The sequence below is a fragment of the Melospiza melodia genome, chromosome 3 (genome assembly GCF_035770615.1).
Source record: "Melospiza melodia melodia isolate bMelMel2 chromosome 3, bMelMel2.pri, whole genome shotgun sequence".
NCBI classification, from domain to species: domain Eukaryota; kingdom Metazoa; phylum Chordata; class Aves; order Passeriformes; family Passerellidae; genus Melospiza; species Melospiza melodia.
In genome coordinates, this window is record NC_086196.1 from 51,021,757 (window position 1) to 51,034,522 (window position 12,766).

The window sequence follows — 12,766 nt, forward strand, 5'->3', positions numbered from 1 at the left end:
GTAAGTTTTCTTAAGGAGGACCACCAAATTCTTTATCATAATTTTTACTTACTATTTCATTTTTTTCAAAATGTTCCATGGTCAGTTGCTTTGTCATTTTTGCTACTACATTTCCCTGTATCAAGTTAAGGTGTCTGTTCTATTCTGATTCTTCCATCTCAAGTTTTTAAACGCTGCTGTTATGGAGTTCTCCTCTGGTACCTTTCTGGTTCTTACAGATAACTTGCAGTTCTTCAAAGATGCCTTGCCACAGGACTTCTGCTGCTCTGCTTTTGAATCCATTCTTTTCTTTTCTAAATATTCGAAGTGTTGTTACTTCTAGCATTCCAATTTCTTTCCAAAACACCGCATGTCCATTTATGTCCAAGCAGAACCAACCAGCTTTAGAAGAATGAAACAAAAAATCTTTCAGTATTTCATTCTTTCCAACTCCATCTTTTATTTTTACACCTTAGCTGCTCAGTTGATGGATCAATGAGTTGGCTGGGACTTTTCCTGGTTTTAATCCAACTATACTTACAGAAACTTATTTTGACTTTTTTTTGTTTTCCTGAAGAGGTGCCTAGAAAAATCTAAATTACTGTGTTTAGTGAGGGAAATCCCAATGGCAGTAAAAGAGATCTAGGTAGAGCAATGTCTCACACCATAACTCTTGAGAACACCACTATCTTAATAGAAGCATTTTAAAGAATGACACAAAGAAAGCAGAGAGGTTCCAAGGCAGGACTACAAAGTTGAGAAGGCTCAGGGACAGCCCCATCACAGTTTCCAGTACTTAAAGGGCAGCTACAAAGAGGATAAAGGCTCCCTATTCACCAGACACCACATGCAGAAGAAAGGAGGCAGTGAGGTCAACTTGCAACAAGAGAGGTTTAATCTTGATAAATGAAGTAAGTTCTTCACAGCAAGAACAACCATTTGCTGGAACAATGCCTTCAGGAATGGCGTACAATCCTCATTACTGGAGATTTCGAGATATGATATTGAGATATTTAGCCTCATCCAGGCTTCCTTTCCCATGAAAGGTTGTGCCAGATGATTTTTCAAAGTCTCTTGCAACCTGGGCTGCTCTGTGTTCCTATAAAAAGCAGTGCCTCTGACTGAATCCTGCCTCTTAATTTCTGACCATATCTGAAATCCATCTTGGTATTTTGTATTCAGAGAGATGAAGAGCCCTACGAACACTGATCCATATTCCCCTTCTTTTTCCTTTCTCTAGCTTTGATAAAATTCCTGCCGAATTCATGGATGATCTCATTTGTTAGACTTCTGTTATATTCCTGGTTTTGCTAGTGATATTTTCTGTGAAGATGTTGACTGATTGGAAACATTTGGGAAGAAAAAATAATCTGCATACTAAATAATTAGAAAGCAGCTACACAGACAGGATTCGTCTCGAAAGAAAAGAAGAATTTCCTTCCAGGTGACAGCTGGAACAGGGCTGTTGAGTACTTGTAAATATCATTAGTAGACATCTTCTTCAGGAAATGGGGGAAGCTAAAGATCTCACCACAAAACAAAATGCTCATCACTTATCAGTGTCACTGTAAAGGATGCTGCAATGACTCTTAGAGTAATCGTAAGGTGCTTGGATCATTTGATCTAGGTTTCCAGTGTATAGCATTTAGATCATCTGAGTCTGCCTTGCAAAGTTCTTGTTCTAACCACATTTCATTTCTCTTCAGGCTTTGCAGTACAAGTCATACTTCAACTTCTTCCCAAGTTTCGTTCCTGCTATATGTTCTTCAAATGCTTTGTCCATTTTTTCATTCTGATCTTCAGTGAAAAGATTCTTCCAGTCACTTACACCACCTTCAAAGAAGCAGGAACAAACTCTTGAAAACCAAGACATTTCATTTTATATTTTATAGAGCAGTCATTTTTATTGCATTGTACACAAAATTGTATTCATCCATTTTCCAGATGAAACATTTGTCTATACCAATGTAATTTTCTGCAGTCAGAGGAGTTACATATATATGTATGAATCATCTTTTGCTATAATGCCAAAGAATGTACTCCTCATTAGATGACTGTGTTCAAAAAGGCAGCCTAAAATTCTGTTTCCCTCCATCTCTCTCCTCTAGTAAGCTATGATTGGCAAAGTGGAAGGTCATGAACAATTAATTAAGAATCATCTGCCAGGAGGCAGAGCTGACTTTCTGCTCCTTTGACAGCTTTACTTTTTATCCAGTCATTACTTTAAAACAAATTGCAGAAATAGATTCTGACAACCAGGTTCCCTCCTCATGTCCATGTCCCCCACACTACACTGCAAAGGCTACTTCCTTCCCTTCCCTCTCTTGTGTCCTCCTGGATTCTTGCTAGCTTGGCTTACTTCTAATGTGTAAGAGTGAACAGGAATTTGGCAGTGGCCATCTCAGAAGATTCCCATACTCTCCTACAAAGTGTGGTCACTCCACTCAGGCTGAGTTTGGCCCAGTGCTGCCAGCTCCAAAGGCTGGGCACTTGGTGATCCAGGCACAGAGGTGGAGAGGAATTCAGACACATGACAGTTCCTCCTTCCTGCCAGCCACCTGTGAGCAGCCAAGAGTGGCTCTGCTGTGAGAGCCTTGCTGTGCATCTTCCTCACCAGTTCCCCTTGGATACTTTTCTCAAGCAAAGCCGGGATTACCTGCTTGACACTACCTTACAATTCTAATGTGAGTGCAGGAAAAGGAACCAGACAATGGCCCAAGTCCCAGAGAGTGGCACATTTCTACCTCTGAGCCCCTTGGAGCTTCCTACCTTTGCGAAAGAGAACATTGCCAAATGACCCATGGGTCTTGTCTGAGTTTTTCTTCATGGACTGGAAGCTGCTCCTGTCTAGTACCAGCTGGAGCTGTTCCTCAGTCAGAGGAATTCCAAAGAACGTAGCTATGTCTTTCACAACCTGGGCAGGATTCTGGAAAGAGCAATGTAACATATGGCATGACTTTCAAACAAATGACTCTGCTTTCCAAGGTGTTTGCACTTCCCTATATCTCTCTGCTGGCTGCATACATAGGGTATTCACAGAGTTCACCAGGACTAGGGTGACCCAAAGTGTTCCTCTTCTCCATAATTATTTTGGAGGAGATACAAGCTGCCTTCCTGTAGATTACAAAATATTATATATGATTTACAGATGTGTAAAATATACCCTGCTGAAAACACAAGAGCTCCTTCCCAAAGATGGATTACTGTTAATTATGGTTTTAAATTATTTGGGCTTATATTACAGAATTCACAGAATGACCGGGTTTGAAGACACCTTAGAGATCATCGTGTCCAGCCCATGCTCATAACACCTCAACTAAACCATGGTATCGAGAGTCATATCCAGTCTTACAGATAAATAAAATACAAGAATCATTTTCACAAGCAAAATTTTAAGAGGGCTTTTAAGTTTGAATTTCACCACTTCTTCTCTGTAAAACAGATTCTTAAAAGAAGAATCTGTCTCACATACCTTGGATGCCCTGCATTCATATAAGGGTATATTAGTTCAGGAAAAAAATGTCCCTTCAAGTATAAAGTATTTGTAAATATTGAAAACCTTACCTCTTTTACCTCTTCATAAGTTATTGTCATAATATTTTCTTTGTCAGCATATTTGTTCCATTCAGAGAGGTATTCAAAATAGCATCCCCAGGCCACTAAATAAAGCAAAAGGAGCCAAAGATTAAGTATAAATTTAGATTATGCAAGTTCTGCTCATTATGTTGTGTCAGCCAAGGGCTTTATTAATCAGGTTTATGACAAAGTTCACACCTTTCTGTGGGTGTGAATTATCGATTTTGCTCGAGGATCAGGCATATGATACCATTTATAAGTCAGATGAGTAAAACTTGTTAGCATTTCAAGACAGTTTTGAGTGCACCAAAAAAGCTGTCATCTTGCAGACCATCTTGTAAGACTACCTTATTCGAGTCTGAAAGGTTGTTGAAACCCCCCTTTCTGCTGCCCATGTGCTACCCAAAACTCATAACTTTAAACTACTCCTATTAGTTTTTTAAATTCATTAGAATTTGTCCCCTTTTTAATGCACAAGACTTAGTCCAGATAATTCCTTTCATCCAGTTTGGCATGGAGATGATTATATAGTTCCATGGACAGAACATGATGGACATAGGAGGGCAGGGGGTAGAGGGGACCCAAGATAGAGATAAGGAAGAAATGCCTCTTCCAGGAAAAATACCAGTTTGTACAAATTAAAAAAGCCCGTGGAAGTGAAGTTTTGACAAATATTTATCCTCAAGCAGTAGGGCAAGCATGGAAAACTTCAGTTCAGAATTCTAACTCTCAGTGTTTAATCTCTGGTTTGTACTGTAAACTAAAAATTCCTAGAGAAGCTGATTTACCAAAGAACAAAGGTTTTTATACAACAAGAAATCATTGGACAATTGAAACAGACAAAAAATTATACTGTACTTTTCTTTGTCATGAAATCTGTGAAGAAATCATCCCAGGTCTCATAGGAGGGAAGAGACAAAAGTGGTAGAAAGATGTAGCAACATCTTTTGGATTACAATCAGTAACAATATCTAGAAAAAAATTGTACTACTATTTATTAGGGAAAGACAGGGTAGACTGCAGCATAAAAAAAGAAATAACAATAATATACTTTATAACTGCAGTTGGGGATTTCTAACACCTTGTGTGCTCCTTGCAGAAGTAGCGATTTCATTCCCAGATCTGGAGATGCAGTAACTAACTTTGCTTTGGTACCATAAGAAGATGGTTGCCTATAATTATTATCTTTAACTGATTAACCAAATTACTTATGCAGAATCTAAGTATGTTTTGCTCAATACAAGCATAGTTCATCATTTAAGTGGCAGGCAAAATTCACAAAAATATAAATGCTCATGGAAATTTGGCACATTGAAGCCCACACTTGCAACAATGCCATAAAATTCCTCCCACAGGAAATCACATCAAAATCCATTTTGCCTCCGGATTATTCATTCAAACCCTGTAACTCTCTTGTGGAAACTGTCACAAAGAAGCCAATAAGTGCAAACTGTGGTTAGGTGAGGTGAATAGCACTTCTTAAACGTGGACAGTCTTAAACGAGTAGAAATGGCCAGGCTAAACACTTGTGTAAAAGAGTGATTCTGAAAATTGGCAAGAAAGTACTACATTGGCTCTTAAAAAAAAATCTGTTGAAGTATTTGTTTTAATACATTACAATCAGCACTCACCTTGGCATTGTTTTGGAAGATAGATTTGGGAAGATTTTCAGGACGGAGATGGGTAACCATTAATCTTGGAGAAGGTAATTTGGTCATTCGCTTGAAGAATTGGAAGGAAGAAAGTGGACAGTTCAGTTAGTACAAGTATTCTTTTCATTAACCTGTGCTAAAATGATGAACTTATCAACTGTTGATGAACTTATCAACAGTTATTGCCTCCTTGAAGTGTTTTTATTTGTTTTTCTAGTGAGTGTTTTCCTGGGATATTAGTGGGCTGCTCTGAGTAGCACTAATCATCACAAGCCCATGAGCAATTGAAAAAAGGACTATCCATTGTTTGTTCTCTTCTGTGATAATCTCTCTTGTTCTTGTAGAGAAGGGATCAAACCTAGAGGTGGGATAGAGATTAGCTGTCTCTGAAAGCTGAAGCATCTCAAGGACTGAGAGAGGGGAGGAGGAGGAGGAAGAGCTAGTAAAAGAGACAAATGCTAATATTACATGATTTGACACTTCATGAAGCTCTTCTTAAATACAAAAGATGATATGTTGAATTTCTGAACTTCTTATGTATCTCATGGGTATGTCCTCCTCTCAAGTCCCAATGAAGTGTCTGTTTATTTGTATGTGTTCAGTATTTGACAGGCCAGGTGAGATTACTCCTGAGCAGAGGCCACATAAAGAGGAGTGGTAAAGTTCTTATCAAACAATAGAATAGATCATATATCATATATTCCGTATTTGAAGCACATAATGTTCATCATTTCCATATATATTCTGTTCCCACCTCATATTTCTCAGCATCTCCAATTTCGAGGTAGGGGAATTCTTCTGGTTCTTCAGCATTCACACTGCTTTCACTACCTGGTGTTTTCTTTTGAGATATGGCTATCAGGTCAGTTAAGATTTGACTTAGCCAGTTTGTGCCTGAAAGTAGAAAAGCATAGAAATGGTTGTAAAACTTTTAGAATGGACAGAAATGGATTTACCAGGGAAGTCAAGAGGTGCTAGTACTACCAGGTGAGTTACCTGGTCTCCTTTCATGTCATACAATCACAGCTGACTGTCTGGTCAATCACCACCCAGGATCCTACCTTTGCTCCTCATAAGGAGATATTTCTCCAACTTGAACACTTCAGTACACCATAACTTTACATATACATTACAGTATACTGTAAACTGACTAATCAGAGAGCAGAACCTCTGAGATTCAACAAGGAAAACCTGCTTTAATTTGATAAATTTTATTGTGACACATATAAGGGAGATTGGGGTGGTGACCCTATACTTTAAAACTTAATGTATTAAGTGTTTCCTGGTGTGCTGGTTTATCTTTTGAAGAAAGGTGGGTCAGAATACTTCAAGACAGGATCAAAACTAGATCTGAAAATTGTGCACACATTTTCTTAAACAACAGGTAAAACCTCTCTGAAGTGACATTTCCTAGACACGCTTGTTATCTTTTTCTTCAAAAGATAAAAAAGAGCCTGCAAAGATCTCCCATCTCTGATTTGCCATGTCCTGACTTCTGGACACTGGGTGCCTACATCTTTCTCACTGCAATATTAACAAGTGCATTCCAGTGCATAACATTTCTTCAAAAAGAAAATACAATGAATTAGCAAAATCTTCACAAACATGTCAGCAGTGACTGTTCACTGTGAGGCAGTGTGAACCAATTGCTGTAAGAGAGGAACAGCAAGATTAAAGTGTATGTGAGGCAGATCTGATCCCAACCTTGGCTTGCATGTGGACCAGAGCTTTGAGGCAGATGGAGGAAATACGTAGGGTAAACTTGCAACCCTGGGAAAGATGTCCTCTTGATTTTCCTTAAAGAATACTTAAAAACAATGCAATCACTTCAAGGACTACCAAAACCTTTTTGATAGATATTTCCTTACATCTATGTGAAATAAACCGAAGAAGATGGAATGTACCATTTGAAGGTACCAAAGGCTCCATTGTAAAAATATAAAGCTCTTAACTTTACCAACATACATGTGGGAGTAGATCATGGAATATCAGGAGATCTAGTTACCTTTGGTGTAAAAACCTCTCTAATTTGTGCTTTTAACTTTATAACTATGAAAAGTAAAAATAACAAAAACCTTTACATGCTATAGAAAATAAAATCAGAATGTTTTTCACAGTCTTTTTTTACCATATCAAATATTCATAAACAATTTCTGGTACTTTCTGAGAATGAAATCAATTTTACAAAATTTGGTGAACATTCTAAATACAATTATTTATCATAATATAATATTTTGTATCATATCATATATATTTCATATATTTAGTACAAACCTTATTACTTACTATTACTTATTATTAGAGGAACTTGTTTATAAAAAGAATTAAAATATATTCACCAGATTTAGGGTATCCTGCCAAAATTACATCATCCCTTCTGGCTTCAAAGGACTCCAAGTCTTTGAGAGTTTCAGGAGGACAAACAGTGATAGGGTAGAGAATTCCCTTGTAAGAAAAGAGCAGTTCATCACGACGCATGGAGTTGGCAGCTGCTATTGCCTCATCTACCAAACCAATAAATTTTTTCCTGGACTTCTCCATTCTTCTTCTTTCTCTCACACACAGGCTCTGTCACAGTGTGAAATGCTCTGTAGAAGGAGAAACCCACAGATTGTCCTTTAATAAATGCTTGGTTTGTTATTCCTCTTTTTTTTCTTGACCCTATGAACAAGAACTTACCTCTTTCTGAAGCTGTAAAGATAGACTCAGCTCCTGTCAAAGACCTTACGTAATATGAACCTTTGAAATCAATAGAAGTTGAACATAAACAAACCAGATAAGCAGCTATATGCAATTGCATTCTAGGAAAATGACTTAGATAATTTCTAAACATCATGCCAAAAATCTGTGAGTACAACACAGAGTTTATAGGCAGAATAGAAAAAAATATAATGACATGATTTGCAGATTGGAATTTAAATTATGAAAATCCTCAAGGCAGTTCATCTCTTTCCAGTACTTGCTGCTGGGATTTCCTATTTTCTTTATCATGTCACCCATCATTCTCACCAAAGTTAGATAAAATGTGTTGGGACTGGGAGAGAAGATGTTCAGTGCACTAGAGACTGAGCTGAGGACACTCCTGTGAGTGTGGCCGGCTGCTCCCGGCCGCTGGAGTCCAGGAGGGCACAGGGGCACAGGCACTCTTGGGCCTCTCGTCAGACTGCACTACAGAGGCCTGTTTTTCTGGTGTCTACACAAAAATTACTCATTTCTACATTTCTTTAATGAGCTCAATCATTGTTTGACAACTGATCAGTGCTTAGGGAGGTGATGAAAATATAACCTGAGCTACACTGAGTAGTGTTTATCATGCACTTCCCATGATGAGCTGCTGACTGCAGTGACCCCATAAAGGAACTGGCTTTAGGCTCAGATTCAATGTTTAAGTCTCCGGCAAAGATCTTTGGCCTTTGATGCTACTTATACCAGCAACAGGAAGTATTGGGGCAACAACTAGTAAGATTAAAAATGTTAAATTAAACCAACAAAACACCTGTAAATATTATTTCCAAAAAGATTTATCACTTGTGACTAATGCAGTGCAATTTGCCAACTGGACAAGTAGTACGTATGGAGTACATACCTGGACAGTGGATCTCAACGTGGCTTGCCGTTGACTCCTCTAATGGATACACCTCCCAGGATAAAGGTTCCTTACAGGCAATGGCTCTGTCCTACATCCAGGCACTGTAAAGCAGTGTCCAAACCTGAGGACAGGTATCACGCAAACCAGATTTCTCAGGATGAAATACTCACATCTGAGAATTTTGTGTCATTAAATCTAACAGGAGGGACACTTGCTTGTGAAGTTTTAGTGCAATAGTGTGAATCAAATTATACTTGTACTACTTCACTTTTATTTGCCTCTCCTCATATCCATAATTTAATCTGTGGGGGAAATTCTTCCTTCTGGGGCTGTTATTTGTATTCTGGGGGACACCATTTTAGAACGTAAGAAGTGCTGAAATGGTGAAATGGGTATTTCCACTGGTCATCCCAACAAAGAACAGGCAATACAGGAAGGTGAATTACCCTGTGAAAGGACCTTTCACTCTCTTTCGTGCCCTTGAATACAGTATGGGTCTCATTCACTACACATATATCAAACCCTCTTATCACATCTTAGTCTATTTCTTCATAAATGGATGTTAGACACAACATTAATTAAACATGAGACATTATCAAATGAAAATCGTACCTGCAACACTTGGAAGATTGCATAAAATTACTTACAAATAATAATGTAAAATTATTCATCTAGTCTCCCAAAATGTAGAACCATCAAAATAGACCATTTTATTGGAAATAATACTTTCTCTATCAGTACTATTTTACTCTGAAAAGTTGAAGACACTGTTCATATATTATGCTTTCTGGAAGCTTTGTTTTAGTTATTCTTTTCAGCTCTTTGTCCATGTGGTAAATCTGAATTGCTGAGGAAAATTTTAACCTGCTTTCCAGTACTAAAGAGTAAGGGCATCAAAAAATTATCATTTTTTTAATCCTTTATTCTAGCTGCCAAAGAAATTTTCTTTGCAGCCATCTCCCTAAATCCTGAGGGAGCCAGATCACTAAAATACCTCAGCATGAAATGTAGCAACCTGTCCCCCGGGCCACTGGGGACACAGGTGCCTCCAGCTCCTTCAACCCTCAGACTCTGCTCTCTGCTCATGACCATGGTCTCCAGTGCTGCCACAGCCAGATGTCTGTCTGTCTGTCTGTCAGGAGCTGCACACAAAGGTGGGTTACAACAGCCCTGTCTCTCTAGAGAGGCTCAGGGCAACCAGGGATCCTGAGGATGCCAGCAATCCAAGTCCCAGTCCCAGCACTGTCTGCGCAGCAGCCAAAGTGTCTTGGGCTGTGCAGCTCAGTCAATGTGGAACAGCCCCTGTGCTCCTCAGGGACAACTCTGAGTTGCTCAGTTAGCCACAGGAAGATCTGCCTTGGATGGAAATGCTGTCATCAGAAGCATTTGCAGTACACCATAAAGAGAAGATGCACCTGAATGGAAGACTCAGCCTAACTTTGCTTTGGAAATGGACTGGGGAAAAGATATGAGATGGAAGATGGGTTAATATAATTCTTCTGGCTTGTTCATTCTCTTTAAAGGAAAGAGATAAAAATACAATATAAACATAATTTTCAGTGAAAATTTCTCTGTTTAGGCACCATAGGCAACACTAGACCAAAGAGAAAGATACTTTTCTTTTTCTCTTTTTTTTTGACGATTGGTAAGAATCTAGAAGTTATTGTCATGGTTTGATGATGGTCCAATGCCAGCCTCCCCCATGAAAATATATTTTCCCTAGTTTCTGCTGTGAGATGTGACCAGGATTAGAGCAAAGCAGGCTCCAACTTAGGAATAAAGAAAAAAACTTTATGAACCTATAACTGCACGTAAAAAGAAACACACACAGAACTCAGAATGAAAACCTTCCAAAAACATTCCTCCTCCCCCCCACCCAATTTCTAATACATAACAGCAGGACAAATACTTGGATTCTCAATTCATTTACCACTCCTCAGAAAACCAACTCTCAGTCCATCACCACCCTTCAGATAATCAATTCTCAGTTCATCAAGAAGAGAGAAGTCCCTCTTGTACCATAGGCTTTCCCTGGAAACACAGTTGAGACATCTTGTGTTTCCCTGTCACACATTGCACCGCCCGGAGAACATTTGCCCTTGTGACCTCTTCCTTCCATACCCACTGCCCATGGATCAGAGCTGCTTCTAGGATTCCCCTTTTAAGTATGCTTGGCCCAGTTAAAAAAAAAATGGTTCTGTCCATGGCTGTACAAGAAAAGCCCAGCCAAAGGCCACTCCATCATCTCCTCCCACATAAGATTCTGCTCAAATTCTCTCGGACATCTTTCACTTGCACAAACTTGCATCACACTGGCCCATTTCCTCCGATTTCATCTCTGTCTCTCTTCTCATTCAGCTCCAGGAGGATCAGCATTTGTAAGGTTTCCATCATCCAGGAAAAGGGTTAAAATCTCGGGCTCTGCCTGCCCAGAACTCCCGCGCTGCCCTGCTGGACACCCCCTGCTTCTCCTTTGGCCATGCTGCCAGTACAGGATATCCAATTTAAAGGGGGCACAGGCACTGGCAAAGGCCCTCTCTCCCTCTCTCTCTCCGGAGGGGGGGATGACTCCACCCTCCCATCCTTCAGGGGCCTTCACCTCCCCTCTCTCTCCAAGGCCCTACCTCAACCGGCCGCATGGCTTCCCCTCGCCCACCCAGCCCACAGCCGCATCCAGGCAGGGGGGCTCTGACCTCTTTCACCAACCGGAACCAAGAGAGCTTCCCCCTCTGAGATCTCTGCTTTTAACCCCCTGTGTTATCAGAGACTTATCCATGTCTTCAGTGGCCATACCAGGTGGCAATATTCAAATCTGAGCACCTATTGGTTTGAGCACAGCATCCCAAAAAACTCACTTCTTTCAAATCAGGACACTAAAAACTCCCAGAGCTCTGTTATTGTGTCAGTCAATTATGTCTTACCTTCAAAACAGATTCCCAAGTTTTTCTGAATTGATTCTCACACTCACTGGCCTCATCTCTGCTTACTATTCACTCCCTCAAAATGTCACTCATCCATCAAATTTCCTTGTCTACATTCATTTTGGCATGCTTGCCTTTTCCATTTTCCATTCTTCCACCTCTTTACTCCCCCTGAATGCAAGAGCCCACTGAGTATCTCAAAAGGAGCAAAAGCACATGAGGTGTTACTGCTCTGAATAGCTCTGTCCTTCAGAGTGAGATTGTTAAGGGGACAAAGGGACTGAATTCAAACCTTGGGATGACACAGGAGAGGAAAAAAAAGCAAAAACAGATCATGGTCTGGTTTTCAACCAGATCAGCAGGAGCAGAATAATATCTGAGCCTTTTTGTTCTAGGACTGTCATCATGTTAGTCCTTGCTAAGTGATTCCTCTGGTGTTTTTAGGCCAATTGCTGCCTGATGGATTTACCCCCCATCAAGTACCTATTACTTTGGCTTCCCTTTTCTAAACATAGAGTTCTACATTTACCTTTACTAAACTTTGGGTTCCCTTATCTTCTCCATGTGTAATGTTTCAAATTGTTTTGCCGTTTTCCTAATACTTTCAGCCCTCTCTTCTGATCCCCAGACTTTACAAGTCAGTCATTTATGATACATTCTATGATATTAGTCTGCCCACCAGTGTTAAAAACAAGATTGAATGGGATCAGAACTCACCACTAAAGGAGATTGCTTTAATTGCCCTCCCAGTTTTGTTATCAACCAGTATATGCAGTGTGACCATAAGCAAACCATTGCAAACAAGTTCATCATATCCGTGGGAACAAGTGGGTATTCCTGAAAGTATTGCTGCCGCTGTCATTGCTTCTGAATGCCTTGTATTGCTGTTGCATGAATTTCTAAGTCTACTTCCAGTACTGTCATTTCTATAACCACATTTGTACATTACCATCTCCACATCAATATTTGTCTCTTAAGTCACATAATTTCAGGCCCTCCCAATGCTTTCATCTCTTGTATTTTCTGTCAGTGGCTTATTCAAGAGGTAT

At 39.6% G+C, this 12,766-nt stretch overlaps 1 pseudogene; it reads right to left on the reverse strand.

The window, feature by feature from the left end:
• Positions 1–665: 665 nt before the first annotated feature.
• LOC134415834 (sulfotransferase 6B1-like) lies at positions 666–7,789 on the reverse strand (annotated as a pseudogene).
• Positions 7,790–12,766: the final 4,977 nt, after the last annotated feature.